Source organism: Stenella coeruleoalba (genome assembly GCF_951394435.1).
Source record: "Stenella coeruleoalba genome assembly, chromosome: 1".
NCBI classification, from domain to species: domain Eukaryota; kingdom Metazoa; phylum Chordata; class Mammalia; order Artiodactyla; family Delphinidae; genus Stenella; species Stenella coeruleoalba.
This window is the reverse complement of record NC_137169.1, coordinates 105,759,939-105,775,478: the sequence shown is the minus strand read 5'-3', so window position 1 is coordinate 105,775,478 and position 15,540 is coordinate 105,759,939. Positions and strand designations below refer to the sequence as shown.

The 15,540-nt window shown below is 43.4% G+C and overlaps 1 long non-coding RNA gene across 4 annotated transcripts in view; it reads left to right on the top strand.

Annotated features, from left to right (window-relative positions):
• The first annotated feature begins 2,440 nt into the window (after window positions 1-2,440).
• The window catches only part of LOC307188332, a 66,491-nt gene continuing 53,391 nt past the window's right edge, over window positions 2,441-15,540 (top strand). For all 4 annotated transcript variants that reach the window (XR_013828897.1, XR_013828898.1, XR_013828899.1 and 1 more), the window contains exon 1: window positions 2,441-2,749. This is a non-coding gene — a long non-coding RNA (uncharacterized lncRNA). The remainder of the gene's footprint in view (window positions 2,750-15,540) is intronic.

Below are 15,540 nucleotides of genomic sequence, written 5' to 3'. Positions count from 1 at the left end.
CGGAATCCTTGGTCTTCCTCCTCCTTCTGGCCGACCTTGGAATGAAACGACGAGATCTCCTGGAGTCAAGGTTCAAATCTTAGCCTAACAGCGGCTTTCCTTGTCCAATTTAGACTTCGGAGTGAGCAATTCTGAAAAAAATCGGTACAAAATGGAATAGAATCAATTAAAATTCGGAATAAGGTAGGGCACCTGAATACAATACAGTACTTCCCATCCAGGCCTGGAAACCTCGACCCGAAAGATAAGACGCTGTCAGCCTGGCTGCTCAGCGACGTCACAGCCCCGCACCGCGACCCTTTTACTCACAGGGACACGCGCGCAGTTAGTTACAAGACGTGCGGTGCGAAGCCCCCTCGCGGGGCAAGACGCAGTGGGCGCAGCCTCTGTTTTTTGCCCCCGCGACCCAGGGTGACCCAACGATGGGGTGCCACCGGCTCGGTCGCTGCGCGCCTGGCCCGGGGCCTCCGATGGCCAGCGACGGGCAGAGTCGCCGGGGCCCAGCGGAGATGCCGCGGGCTCGTCTCCGCACCTGTCCACCCCGTCCGTATGGAGCGCACGGACCGCCCCGCTCCGGGACGCGGGAGTGGGAAAGCATATCCCATCTGAGGAGTAAAAAAAAATCCCCTTCTTCTAGTTAAAGAGAAAGGTCCCACCGAGATTTGAACTCGGATCGCTGGATTCAGAGTCCAGAGTGCTCACCATTACACCATGGAACCCTCTACCGCCTACTCTGCTGCTCCCGCCGCTGAGCCAGGCCGCACACAGCCCCTGGGACCCAGGAGCGGCCTCCCGCCGAGCACTCTCGTTACCCCGCCCCGAACCTGCGATGGCAGGAGGCGCCTGACTCGCGTGTCCGCGGCCGTCTCTTTTAGGTTTCTACGTAGTGAAAAGACACGAAATCCATTCCAAACGAACGATAAGGAAATGTGTTCAGGGCTTCTCCCCAGTCCACCTGCGCTGCGAACGATCCTATAGTTCCCCCCCCCCCCCCCCGAGAACACAAAACTTTTTTTCCCCTCTTTTCCCAGTTGCTCTCTTCCGCTGCTCTGGAAGGTCGGAACATGCTCAGACAGCCTTCGAGATACCGTGAGATGTTCTTTTTTTTGAGATCGCGGGGCGCTGTCAGTTTTGTTCAAGCAGAAAGTGTTCTATTTCTGTTAATATCGGATCGGAACCGGAAAACGTTTGATTACATGGTAGCCAGCACCACCGCTCTAATCGTGCGTCAGAAACACACTGAAAACAAATCCCACGAAGAAAAATGGTTTATCACAGGGCCGAGTAGAAAAACAAACGCTTTTACACCGCTAGAGTCCACGATACTAAGAAAGCGGGAGATGGGGGAAAGAGGAGAGGAGCATACTGGGGACCTGAAAATTACACGGAAACAATAAACCGCACAAGCCGCTACTGCAACGCAAAAACTAAACACAAGGCAAGACGATCATAACTTAACACAACTCACTTTTAAATTTACTTAATGAATACTTTGTTCTCAGTTCATTCGTTTTTCTGTTCGTTTCTTTTTCGGTGTGCGGGTGTCTGCAGCACGGGAGGATCTTTTTTATTACTGAAGGGTTCAACCTTCTAATACGGAAATATGATACCTATAGCTAACACGTCTACGTTGTTCCGCAGCAGCTGGGTAACGTTAGCATAACTCCAATCTCTGTTTGCCGTTCTAGTAGACACGTTAAAACCTTTGGCAGAGAAAAACACTGCAATTGAAACGATTATTATGCTTTTCGTTTAGCGTAACTAGTTAGTTCTTTTATTATAACACCAATTGCTGGGGGAAAGCGCGCACGCAGTCCCCCACTACCACAAATTATGCAGTCGAGTTTCTCCCATTTGGAGAAATCGCAGGCGTCAGCACACTCGAAGTGCAATGAGTGAGCCTCAACCTGGGAAAACCACCTTAGTGATCATGGTATCTCCCCTGCCAGGTAAGTATGAGCTGTTTTCTCCGCCACTCAGTACAGCCTTAGACGCCTACACTGTACACACACGCTCCCCACCCACCCTCCGGACCCCCTCCCCTTCCACGCCTCTCAGACCCTCCAAACTACTCTGCTAATAAAATCCAAGCAACTCTGCTAATAAAATCCAAGCAACTTCTCCCGAAAACTTCCACAGCCCGGGAAGTGGCTCGCCGGGAATTGCACCCATAAGCTGCAAGATTTACATAAGCCGAGCCCCATTCCTGACGGCTTAGGCGGCTCCTCTCCTCCAACCCCCGCCCTGTCCCCGCCCTGCCGAGATGACCAATGGGCGGGCCGGCTGCTGAAGTGGAAGTGACGTCACCAAGGCCGCCCACTTCGGGAGCCCACCAAGCCGAGGTAACACGCCTCTTACCCTTTATCTGAGATACCGGCGGATTTCGCCAGCCTCCTCGAATTCTTACTTTTTGTCCTGCGTTACACGCCGGGGAAAGGAATTCTGGGATCATGTGTTACGCTGATCCAAAAATTTTTTAAGTAGTAAAGAAGTTGTAAAACAATGGATACCAGTATATATTTATGTATGTGTTTTGTGTATAAACATACAGATTCAGGGTTACATCTCAGAGTGCTACTCGGTGTATCGTCTGTGCACGTCTTTCCTACTTCATTCTCATGGTATCCCAGGGACCATGTTTTTCCTTTCCCCACCATACAGAATACAAGAAATGAAGATTCTGGAAAAGAAGCTGATGACCAAGGGATGATAAGGGATAGAAAGATGACGTGTTTGCTTGAAGAGTGAGGTTTGTTTGTTTGTTTTCTCTTACTGGGTAAGACTGGGTTAGACCTGAGGGCGGGGAGCGGGGAGACTGCCGAAAGCAGGCAACTTGTGTTTTCAGACCAGAGAGCAAGGAGTGGCGTAACTTGATTCTTGAGGGTGCCTTTTGTTGTAGTTTCTTAGGACAGGGCCGAAAGTAAGCTCATTACACGAGATGAATTGTGCCGAAGCACAGCAGTAGAGGGCTGCCGCTCGCTCAGGCAAAACAGCGCCGTCTGTCCTGCTGTGGTAACTTTTATTAAAGCATTATCTAGGTTTACACTTTAAGACTTGTTTTCTTAACATTTCAGAAGTGCCAAAGCAGCAACCTATGTTTTTATTAATTATACAAGCAATAATTGGCTTTCGTGAGCACCTGCCGTGCTTCGTCCTTGAGCGCAAGAACAGCACAAAGTTCCCACCATTATTTTGATTATACTGAAGTAGCACAAGGACATTTCCTTGCGTTCCCACCACTCTGATTATACTGAGGACATCTCATGGATCAGTGCCCAAAGCACTCAATGCTTCTTTTGCAGGCCCCGGGTTTGCCGGGGGGGCGCTCGAAGCATTCAGAACTGTTCACAACTCTGGCTTATTCGCATGCCCCCGGTTTGCCGGGGCGGGGGTGGGGTGGGGGCGGGGCTCAAAGCAATCAGGACTGTTTGCAGTTCTGGCTTATTCGCCAGCCCCCAGTTTGCTGGGGGGGGGGGGGCGGCTCATGGGTCACGTCTCCTTTCCATGTCCTCAGTTATCCCACTACAGCCTTTGGCTTAAGGGGGAAGCTGACTATTCTGGAGAATCCTGGAGCTGACAGCAAAGGAACTCAGCGCTCAGCCAACTTCCAGGAAGAAGCTTCCTTTCTTCCCCCTGCTTTCCCTCTTTCCCCTCCTTTTCCTCTCTGCAGCCATCAGAAATAAGCTCTGGCTCGTTTCATCTGAAACATACTTTATTCCAGGGATAGTAATAGCTCAGAGAATCTCCAGCAAACTGGAGAACCAGACTGTACAAACAGGGAAGAATAAGAAAGGCCAATGGAAGGGAGCACACAGACCAAATGGGAAGGACACTAGTGCCCCCTGCTGAGTGACAGACCCTGTAGCTTTGCACAGGTGACACTACTGGCCCTGGACACTAGACACTGCCAATGGCTCCATGACTTCTGCTGCACCTGGTCGGTGTTAAACTAAGGATCTTGAGGTAGGGAGATTCTTCTGTTGCAGGGGACGAAAAAAATTTCCCCAGGGCCTACTCCTTGTGTCTCTCAACTCCTGTCAAATGCTGGAGTAGCTGTTGCTGATGGGGATTGGCCAGCTCTTGGTAATAGACCCACATCTTAGCCCCTAGGAAAACTAAGTCAGCGAGTGCGTGATCCTTAAAAGTTGCAGAATGTGGGAAGTTTCTCATACAAACAAAGGGGGCTCAGATACTAGATGGCCTAGATATGACAAAAGACCCTCCTGTGCCCAACACCCTGTAGCCAGCCCTGTGGGGAGCATTATAAATCCAGTTCTGAAGCCCCTGCTACCCTGTCCCAACCATACACCCGTGAACACCCAGTTTTGGATGGTGTTAGACTTTTACCCTGAGCACAGGGTGAGGGTTTCGACTCCTTATATGGTGATGGTTGATATATCACTCAGTATTATTTACATTATCTCCACTGAGAATTGAAAAGTTTGAAAGTTCACATTTCTGGGGATAGAGTAATTGTTCTAAAGCCATGGTAACAAATAACCACCAGAACTGGTTTTTAAATCCTCTCTATCTACCAGTGTCCACTGTAGGAGTTTCCTGTTGCTATTGTAACACATTACCACACACTTAGTGACTTAAAACAACACACATTTTTTATCTTATGGTTCTGGAGATCAGAAGTCCAAGATGCATCTCACTGGGCTAAAATCAATCTGACAGTGGAGGTGAGGTTCTTTCTGGAGGCTCTAGGGGAGAATCTCTTTCTTTGCCTTTTCCAGCCTCTTGAAGATGCCCACATTCTACTCTCACAGCCCCCTTCCATCTTCATAGCCAGTCACAGCTGATCAGGTTATTCTCACAATGCATTATTCTGAGACCAAATCTTCCTCCCTCTTTCACTTATATGGACCCTTGTGATTCCATTGGACTCTCCAGGATAATCTCCCCATCTCAAGGTCCTTAATTTAATCACACCTGCAAAGTCTCTCTTGCCATGTCAAGTAACATGTTCACAAATTCCAGGGACCAGGATGTGGACATCTTTGGGGAAGCATTATTCTGCCGCCACAGCCAGTCTCCTCAGTGAACACATTTCTGCAAACATATCAGTCAGTGGTGGCCCCCTCTCTTCTGAAAGCCAGGTGAAAGCAACTGAGTCCACTGCCTTTGAGTGTCAGCCAGTCAACAGCTGTGCCCCGTGTTGAGGCATTTGAGTCAGAGAGAGAGAAGGAGAAAGTCTGTGGGGAGAGGAATCTGAGGCCCCAGTGCCTGGGAAGTTCCCAGGGACCAGAGCTGAGAGCTGCAAATGCCTTCATGGGAGGAGGAGGCTGGAGAGGGTGTTAGGAACTGAATGTATGTGTTCCACCACCCGCCCCCCAAGTTCATATCTTGAACCCTAATCCCTGTGGGGCTGTATTTGGAGAAGGGGCCTTTAAGGAAGTAATTAAGATTAAATGAGGTCATAAGCTTGGAGCCCTGATCTGACAGGATTAATGTCCTTAAATGAAGAGAGCTTGGGCTCCTGCCCTATCCCAGCTCAAGCAAGGAGAAAAGGCCATGTGAGGACCCAGCGAGGCATCTGCTGTCTACAAGCCAGGAAGAGAGCTCGCAGCAGAAACTGAATTGGCAGGAACTTCCAATCTTGATCTTGGACTTCCAGTCTCCAGAACGTGTGAAAACAGATTCTGGTTAAGCCACCCTGTCTATAGTATATTTTTCTGGAAACCCAAGCTGACTAATACAGATGGTCACTTAGCCATTGGCCTAAGCAGCTTCTCCTACGTGGTCCTTTCTGGGATCTGCCCCAGTTTTGTTCATTTCTTGTAATTAGCACTCACCACCTGCTTTGCCCTTCTTAAGGGTGATCCATGACTTTGGAATGAGGATTGATCACCTGGTTTAGGATTTCAATAGCATAATTTGCTACATGTAGCAATGACCTGCACCAAGGATCTTCTTAGAATTTCTTTTGAATGAGTTTGACATCTTCCCAAATTTCAACGTAGCATGACTTGGACAGCTGGACTGAGATTCTGCAGAGTGACCCCGTGACCCCATGTGGCCTGCATTTCCTTTTCTCATGAGAGATTTCCGTGCTTTGGACTCTCCAGAACCACAGACCAGGGTTTGGCTGCTGGTAAGGGATCTGTGCCTAGCTCTGGGGAAACCTAGGGAGAAAGGAAAGATCCCCAGAATCAAGGCATGGGAGGCTGCTCTTGTGGGGATAAAGGAGCCTGGAGGATGAGAGAGGAGGCTGGGGTGTGTGTGTGTCCAGCATGAGGTCAGGGGAAGTTCAAGAGAGGGCAGCTGCCATTCTGGGACCAGAGGCTAGAACCTCCATGGCATTCACGCTCTGGTCATCATCCTCCTTATTCTTCCTCAGCTTCCGCCTCCCCCGTCCTCGCCATCCTCCCCTACCTTCTTCCCAGGCGTTTTTGTTCCCACTCCTCCTTCTTGTTCCTGCCCCTCTTGCTCCCATCCTCCCATCCCTTCCCCCCGACCCTCAGAGCAGGCCAACATGGGAAGGGACTGCCCCAGTCTGAGAGGACGACGAGGGAGTATCTTCCACCAGCCTGAGAAACACAAACACATTGCTCTCTGGTCAGAACCTGGTTTGGAGGAGACAGAGCAAGATGGCTCTGCCTGAGGAGCTCATCCTCCACAGCCAACCCAGGCAGCACGGGCCTTAGGCCGACCCCGGGGATGTGTGGCCAAAAGTCAGGAAGCTCTGGACATGGATTGCTGACATCTGGTCCACAAGATTCCAGACAAGTTAATATCTTGGTGCCTGCCTTCTTTACAAGGCAAGTTCCAAGGGAAGGACTGTGGCTCCCCTTCCTGGCCGCCTGGCGAAGGCACACAAGGATCCCTCTGTTCATGCAAGGGTGGGTCTGAGAAAACCCTCCCATCTGTTCCACGGAGACCAGCTGAAAGTTCATAGTTAAAAGTTAGTGGCGTCCCAGGTGCACTGACTCTACCACCACCTTCACCTCCTCCACCACGCACTCTTTGTCTCGGATGAGATTTCTACCATCAGAGTCAGCCTTGGAGGGGGGAAAAGGCCACATTTTGGAAAAAAAAAAAAAGATCTAAAGAGACTAGTACTTGTGCAATTGTATGGACAGCAGTGAAGCACTCCTAGGGTTCTAAGCTGACTTTATCTTGATTCACTGGTCTAGATTGTGCCTTCAGGTAGTGTCTTATTTTAACTAAACTTTGTTGAAATTAGAGAAGTTCTTTTCTTCATAGTTCCAATATTAGTTGGCATCTGAGTTAATAGTTTTGTGACCAGCAGAATAATACTGTCTCCCCCAGGATGTGCCTGCTGTAATTCCCCCACCTGTTCATATATTACACCACATAAGAAAGGCAACTTTGCAGATGTGATTCGGGTAAAGACCTTGTGATGAGATTATCTTGGGCCATTCAGGTGGGCCCCATGAAATTACATGGGGCCTTAGAATTGAGAGGCAGAAAAGGTCAAAATGGTGTGAAATTAGAAGGACTCTACCTGCTGTTCTGGTTTTGAAGTTGTAGGAAGGGGTCAAAAGCCAAAGAATGTGGGAGACGTCTAAAAACTTTCTAGGAAAGCAAGGAAAGAGATTATCCCTTACAGCCTCCAGAAGGTAAGGCAGTTCTGTTCACCCCTTGATTTTAGTCCAGTGAGATCTTTGTTGGACTCCTAACCTACAGAATTGTAATATAATAAAAGTGTGTTCTTTTAAGACACTAAAGTTATGGTCACTTGTTACAGCAGAAATAGAAAACCAATTCAGTAAATGTCTAGCATATTCACTTTAGCAGTAATAAGATCTGGGGGATATAATAAACCCTGTATAAATTCTGCAGGTTGTTTGCCTGTCGTAGGTTGACAGATCAAGAGATATTTGTACATGTTTGGGCTTCCCTAGTGGCACAGTGGTTGAGAATCTGCCTGCCAATGCAGGGGACACGGGTTCGAGCCCTGGTCCGGGAAGATCACACATGCCGCGGAGCAACTAAGTTCGTGTGCCACAACTAATGAGCCTGTGCTATAGAGCCCGCAAGCCACAACTACTGAAGCCCGTGCGCCTAGAGCCCATGCTCTGCAACAAGAGAAGCCACCGCGATGAGAAGTCCTCGCACCGCAATGAAGAGTAGCCCCCACTCGCCGCAACTAGAGAAAGCCCGTGCAGCAACGAAGACCCAACACAGCCAAAAATAAATAAGTAAAATAAATAAATAAATAAAATAAATTTATTTTAAAAAGATGTTTGTACATGTTTGAAGCATTACATTAGGTACCTGCTGTCTTTCTTCCTTTCCATTTTTTTTCCTAAAGGGCTCACCCTATTTCCTGCACAGGACCCGACATGGTTCTCATTTGAATTATGGCAAGTTGGAAGACATTGGTGGTCATGCAGGTTGATTTTATTTTTAAGAATGAGTTCTGTTTCTGACTTATAGAGGAAAAGAATGTAAGTTATAAAAAGTTAAATATTGGAGAATCTTCCATTCCAAAGATACATTTTTTGCAACTTCTTTAATAGGGTAAAGAACTACATTTCAAAGGGTGAAACACAAGAATGGCTATTGGGAATTTTCCCCATAAGTAATTTGTGACTTGATCCTGACCAGCTCTGAGATCTGTATGATTCATGTTGTTGCTTTCATAAATGTTATGTCCATAAAATGAAGTTCTTAGAAGCAATATTTGAGTTCTCCACTGGATTTAGGAAGAATTGCTGGGATGCTTGAATAACTGCAGAGCAAGAGGCCCTCAAATTTTCCTACTTTGTCTTTAAGTAATACTTCATAGTTTGGCTGACTTTTCATCCATTCTGCTGATTCTGTCAATGAGATCCTCTTTATTGACAGCCAAAGGCACTCATGGAAAATGCTTAAACAACCAAGTGTAAAAGCAGAAGTTGAGGTCACTTCATCTACTATGAAATTGGGGCATATCTCTATCTCAGACCTGAGTCTGTTGATGGATGTGTTTGTTATTGTTGGTGGTGGTCGTGATCATGGTTGAATTTTTTGTTTGTGTTGTTGTTTGTTTTAATTTATTATTACCTCTAGGGTATAATTGTGGAATGATAGCTTTATTTTATTTTATTTTTTTTAACATCTTTGTTGGGGTATAATTGCTTTACAATGGTGTGTTAGTTTCTGCTTTATAACAAAGTGAATCAGTCATACATAAACATATGTTCCCATATGTCTTCCCTCTTGCGTCTCCCTCCCTCCCACCCTCCCTATCCCACCCCTCCAGGCTGTCACAAAGCACCAAGCCAATATCCCTGTGCCATGCGGCTGCTTCCCACTAGCTATCTACCTTACTACGTTTGTTAGTGTGTATATGTCCATGACTCTCTCTCGCCCTGTCACAGCTCACCCTTCCCCCTCCCCATAACCTCAAGTCCGTTGTGTAGGAGGTCTGCGTCTTTATTCCTGCCTTACCCCTAGGTTCTTCATGACATTTTTTTTTCTTAAATTCCATATATATGTGTTAGCATACGGTATTTGTCTTTTTCCTTCTGACTTACTTCACTCTGTATGACAGACTCTAGGTCCATCCACCTCATTACAAATAGCTCAATTTCGTTTCTTTTTATGGCTGGGTAATATTCCATTGTATATATGTGCCACATCTTTATCCATTCATCCGATGATGGGCACTTAGGTTGTTTCCATCTCCGGGCTATTGTAAATAGAGCTGCAATGAACATTTTGGTACATGACTCTTTTTGAATTTTGGTTTTCTCAGGGTATATGCCCAGTAGTGGGATTGCTGGGTCATACGGTAGTTCTATTTGTAGTTTTTTAAGGAACCTCCATACTGTTCTCCATAGTGGCTGAACCAATTCACATTCCCACCAGCAGTGTAAGAGTGTTCCCTTTTCTCCACACCCTCTCCAGCATTTATTGTTTCTAGATTTTTTGATGATGGCCATTCTGACTGGTGTGAGATGATATCTCATTGTAGTTTTGATTTGCATTTCTCTAATGATTAATGATGTTGCACATTCTTTCATGTGTTTGTTGGCAGTCTGTATATCTTCTTTGGAGAAATGTCTATTTAGGTCTTCTGCCCATTTTTGGATTGGGTTGTTTGTTTTTTTGTTATTGAGCTGCATGAGCTGCTTGTAAATTTTGGAGATTAATCCTTTGTCAGTTGCTTCATTTGCAAATATTTTCTCCCATTCTGAGGGTTGTCTTTTGGTCTTGTTTATGGTTTCCTTTGCTGTGAAAAAGCTTTGAAGTTTCATTAGGTCCCATTTGTTTATTTTTGTTTTTGTTTCCATTACTCTAGGAGGTGGGTCAGAAAGGATCTTGCTGTGATTTATGTCATAGAGTGTTCTGCCTATGTTTTCCTCTAAGAGTTTGATAGTTTCTGGCCTTACATTTAGGTCTTTAATCCATTTTGAGCTTATTTCTGTGTATGGTGTTAGGGAGTTGATCTAATCTCATACTTTTACATGTACCTGTCCAGTTTTCCCAGCACCACTTATTGAAGAGGCTGTCCTTTCTCCACTGTACATTCCTGCCACTTTTATCAAAGATAAGGTGTTCATATGTGCGTGGGTTTATCTCTGGGCTTTCTATCCTGTTCCATTGATCTATCTTTCTGTTTTTGTGCCAGTACCATACTGTCTTGATAACTGTAGCTTTGTAGTATAGTCTGAAGTCAGGGAGGCTGATTCCTCCAGTTCCTTTTTTCGTTCTCAAGATTGCTTTGGCTATTTGGGGTCTTTTGTGTTTCCATACAAATTGCAAAATATTTTGTTCTAGTTCTGTGAAAAATGCCAGTGGTAGTTTGATAGGGATTGCATTGAATCTGTAGATTGCTTTGGGTAGTAGAGTCATTTTCACAATGTTGATTCTTCCAATCCAAGAACATGGTATATCTCTCCATCTATTTCTATCATCTTTAATTTCTTTCATGAGTGTCTTACAATTTTCTGCATACAGGTCTTTTGTCTTCTTAGGTAGGTTTATTCCTAGATATTTTATTCTTTTTGTTGCTATGGTAAATGGGAGTGTTTTCTTGATTTCACTTTCAGATTTTTCATCATTAGTATATAGGAATGCCAGAGATTTCTGTGCATTAATTTTGTATCCTGCCACTTTACCAAATTCATTGATTAGCTCTAGTAGTTTTCTGGTAGCATCTTTAGGATTCTCTATGTATAGGATCATGTCATCTGCAAACAGTGACAGCTTTACTTCTTCTTTTCCGATTTGGATTCCTTTTATTTCCTTTTCTTCTCTGATTGCTGTGGCTAAAACTTCCAAAACTATGTTGAATAAGAGTGGTGAGAGTGGGCATCCTTGTCTTGTTCCTGATCTTAGTGGAAATGCTTTCAGTTTTTCACCATTGAGGATGATGTTTGCTGTGGGCTTGTCATATATGGCCTTTATTATGTTGAGGAAAGTTCCCTCTATGCCTACTTTCTGCAGGGTTTTTATCATAAATCGGTGTTGAATTTTGTCAAAAGCTTTCTCTGCATCTATTGAGATGATCATTTGGTTTTTCTCCTTCAATTTGTTAATATGGTGTATCACGTTGATTGATTTGCATATATTGAAGAATCCTTGCATTCCTGGAATAAACCCCACTTGATCATGGTGTATGATCCTTTTAATGTGCTGTTGGATTCTGTTTGCTAGTATTTTGTTGAGGATTTTTGCATCTATGTTCATCAGTGATATTGGCCTGTAGTTTTCTTTCTTTGTGACATCCTTGTCTGGTTTTGGTATCAAGGTGATGGTGGCCTTGTAGAAGGAGTTTGGGAGTGTTCCTCCCTCTGCTATATTTTGGAAGAGTTTGAGAAGGATAGGTGTTAGCTCTTCTCTAAATGTTTGATAGAATTCGCCTGTGAAGCCATCTGGTCCTGGGCTTTTGTTTGTTGGAAGATTTTTAATCACAGTTTCAATTTCAGTACTTGTGATTGGTCTGTTCATATTTTCTATTTCTTCCTGATTCCGTCTTGGCAGGTTGTGCATTTCTAAGAATTTGTCCATTTCTTCCAGATTGTCCATTTTATTGGCATAGAGTTGCTTGTAGTAATCTCTCATGATCTTTTTTATTCCTGCAGTGTCAGTTGTTACCTCTCCTTTTTCATTTCTAATTCTATTGATTTGAGTCTTCTCCCTTTTTTTCTTGATGAGTCTGGTTAGTGGTTTATCTATTTTGTTTATCTTCTCAAAGAACCAGCTTTTAGTTTTATTGATCTTTGCTATTGTTTCCTTCATTTCTTTTTCATTTATTTCTGATCTGATTTTTGTGATTTCTTTCCTTCTGCTAGCTTTGGGGTTTTTTTGTTCTTCTTTCTCTAATTGCTTGAGGTGCAAGGTTAGGTTGTTTATTCGAGATGTTTCCTGCTTCTTAAGGTGGGCTTGTATTGCTATAAACTTCCCCCTTAGAACTGCTTTTGCTGCATCCCATAGGTTTTGGGTTGTTGTGTCTCCATTGTCATTTGTTTCTAGGTATTTTTTGATTTCCTCTTTGATTTCTTCAGTGATCACTTCGTTATTAACTAGTGTGTTGTTTAGCCTCCATGTGTTTGTATTTTTTACAGATCTTTTCCTGTAATTGATATCTAGTCTCATGGCGTTGTGGTCAGAAAAGATACTTGATACAATTTCAATTTTCTTAAATTTATCAAGGCTTGATTTGTGACCCAAGATATGATCTATCCTGGAGAATGTTCCATGAGCACTTGAGAAAAATGTGTATTCTGTTGTTTTTGGATGGAGTGTCCTATAAATATGAATTAAGTCCATCTTGTTTAATGTATCATTTAAAGCTTGTGTTTCCTTATTTATTTTCATTTTGGATGATCTGTCCATGGGTGAAAGTGGGGTGTTTAAGTCCCCTACTATGAATGTGTTACTGTCGATTTCCCCTTTTATGGCTGTTAGTATTTGCCTTATGTATTGAGGTGCTCCTATGTTGGGTGCATAAATATTTACAATTGTTATATCTTCTTGGATCGATCCCTTGATCATTATGTAGTGTCCTTCTTTGTCTCTTTTAATAGTCCTTATTTTAAAGTCTATTTTGTCTGATATGAGAATTGCTACTCCAGCTTTCTTTTGGTTTCTATTTGCATGGAATATCTTTTTCCATCCCCTTACTTTCAGTCTGTATGTGTCTCTAGGTCTGAAGTGGGTCTCTTGTAGACAGCAAATATATGGGTTTTGTTTTTGTATCCATTCAGCCAATCTGTGTCTTTCGGTGGGAGCATTCAGTCCATTTACATTTAAGGTAATTATTGATATGTATGTTCCTATTCCCATTTTCTTAATTGTTTTGGGTTCATTATTGTAGGTCTTTTCCTTCTCTTGTGTTTCTTGCCTAGAGAAGTTCCTTTAGCAGTTGTTGTAAAGCTGGTTTGGTGGTGCTGAACTCTCTCAGCTTTTGCTTGTCTGTAAAGGTTTTAATTTCTCCATCAAATCCCAATGAGATCCTTGCTGGGTAGAGTAATCTTTGTTGCACGTTTTTCTCCCTCATCACTTTAAATATGTCCTTCCAGTCGCTTCTGACTTGCAGAGTTTCTGGTGAAAGATCAGCTGTTAACCTTATGGGGATTCCCTTGTGTGTTATTTGTTGTTTTTCCCTTGCTGCTTTTAATATGTTTTCTTTGTTTTTAATTTTTGACAGTTTGATTAATATGTGTCTTGGTGTATTTCTCCTTGGATTTATCCTGTATGGGACTCTCTGTGCCTCCTGGAGTTGACTAACTATTTCCTTTCCCATATTGGGGAAGTTTTCAACTATAATCTCTTCAAATATTTTCTCAGTCCCTTTCTTTTTCTCTTCTTCTTCTGGAACCCTAATAATTCGAATGTTGGTGCACTTAATGTTGTCCCAGAGGTCTCTGAGACTGTCCTCAGTTCTTTTCATTCTTTTTTCTTTATTCTGTTCTGCAGTAGTTATTTCCACTATTTTGTCTTCCAGGTCACTTATCCGTTCTTCTGCCTCAGTTATTCTGCTATTGATCCCATCTAGAGTATTTTTAATTTCATTTATTGTGTTGTTCATCGTTGCTTGTTTCATCTTTAGTTCTTCTAGGTCCTTGTTAAATGTTTCTTGCATTTTGTCTATTCTATTTCCAAGATTTTCGATCATCTTTACTATCATTATTCTGAATTGTTTTTCAGGTAGACTGCCTATTTCCTCTTCATTTGTTAGGTCTGGTGGGTTTTAATCTTGCTCCTTCATCTGCTTTGTGTTTTCTCATTTGCTTATCTTACTGTGTTTGGGGTCTCCTTTTTGCAGGCTGCAGGTTTGTAGTTCCTGTTGTTTTTGGTGTCTGTCCCCAGTGGCTAAGGTTGGTTCAGTGGGTTGTGTAGGCTTCCTGGTGGAGGGGACTAGTGCCTGTGTTCTGGTGGATGAGGCTGGATCTTGTCTTTCTGGTGGGCAGGTCCACGTCTGGTAGTGTGTTTTGGGGTGTCTGTGGACTTATTATGATTTTAGGCAGCCTCCCTGCTAATGGGTGGAGCTGTGTTCCTGACTTGCTAGTTGTTTGGCATAGGGTGTCCATCACTGTAGCTTGCTGGTCATTGAGTGAAGCTGGGTGCTGGTGTTAAGATGGAGATCTCTGGGATATTTTTGCCATTTGATATTATGTGGAGCTGGGAGGTCTCTTGTGAACCAGTGTCCTGAAGTTGGCTCTCCCATCTCAGAAGCACAGCACTGACTCCTGGCTGCAGCACCAAGAGCCTTTCATCCACACGGCTCAGAATAAAAGGGAGAAAAAGTAGAAAGAAAAAATTAGTAGAAGTAGAAAGAAAGAAAGAAAGAAGGGAAGGAGGTAAGGAGGGAGGAAGGAAGGAAGGAAGGACAGAAGGAAGGAAAAAAAGAAAGAAAGAAGATAAAGTACAATAAAATAAAGTAAGATAAAATATAATAAAGTTATTAAAATAAAAATATAATTATTAGGAGAAAAAAATTAAAAAAAAGACAAAAACAAACAGAAAAAAACGGATGGATAGAACCCTAGGACAAACCCTAGGACAGATGGATAAAACCCTAGGTAAAGTTATACAGACAAAATTTCTCACAGAAGCATACACATACACACTCACAAAAAGAGGTAAATCGGAAAAAATCATAAATCTTGCTCTCAAAGTCCACCTTCTCAATTTGAGATGATTTGTTGTCTAAAGGAGGGAAGGAAGGAAAGAAAGAAAGAAAGAAAGAAAGAAAGAATGAAAATAAAGTAAAATAAAATAAAGTTATTAAAATAAAAAAATAATTATTAAGGAGAAAAAATTTAAAAAAAAATGGACGGATAGAGCCCTAGGACAAATGGTGGAAGCAAAGCTATACAGACAAAATCTCATACAGAAGCATACACATACACACTCACAGAAAGAGGAAAAGGGGAATAAATCATAAATCTTGCTCTCAAAGTCCACCTCCTCAATTTTTCTTTTTCCATCCCCTCACTTTCATTCTGTATTTGTCCCTAGGTCTGAAGTGGGTCTCTTGTAGATAGCATATGCATGGGTCTGTTTTTAATATCCATTCAGCAAGCCTGTGTCTTTTAGTTGGAGCATTTAATCCATTCACATTTAAGGTAATTATCA